Source organism: Sinocyclocheilus anshuiensis, unplaced genomic scaffold, assembly GCF_001515605.1.
Source record: "Sinocyclocheilus anshuiensis isolate Anshui unplaced genomic scaffold, SAMN03320099.WGS_v1.1 scaffold3169, whole genome shotgun sequence".
NCBI classification, from domain to species: domain Eukaryota; kingdom Metazoa; phylum Chordata; class Actinopteri; order Cypriniformes; family Cyprinidae; genus Sinocyclocheilus; species Sinocyclocheilus anshuiensis.
Window position 1 is genome coordinate 107,058 of NW_015554242.1, and position 229 is coordinate 107,286.

General features: G+C 40.6%; 1 protein-coding gene across 1 annotated transcript in view; it reads left to right on the forward strand.

Annotated features, from left to right (window-relative positions):
• Positions 1-229, forward strand: part of LOC107671232 (GTPase IMAP family member 5-like) — a 4,749-nt gene that overhangs the window by 1,031 nt on the left and 3,489 nt on the right. The window lies entirely within an intron of this gene.

The window sequence follows — 229 nt, forward strand, 5'->3', positions numbered from 1 at the left end:
TAACCCAGTCAATATAGTATAAGTACCTAGTAGTATAGACGAAACCAACATTTTCTTTTAGCCAAACCCATTTCAAACAAGGTTATCTTATTATATTATTGTTACCTTATAGACTCAAGAATCCGCTCTAAGCGTGTGTGTGCTCCGCTCAGTCGCTCGCGGTCCAGTGAGTGCTCCACTCATATACCGTTCATGCTCATCGGAACAGCAAAGTCCACTCAAAAATCAA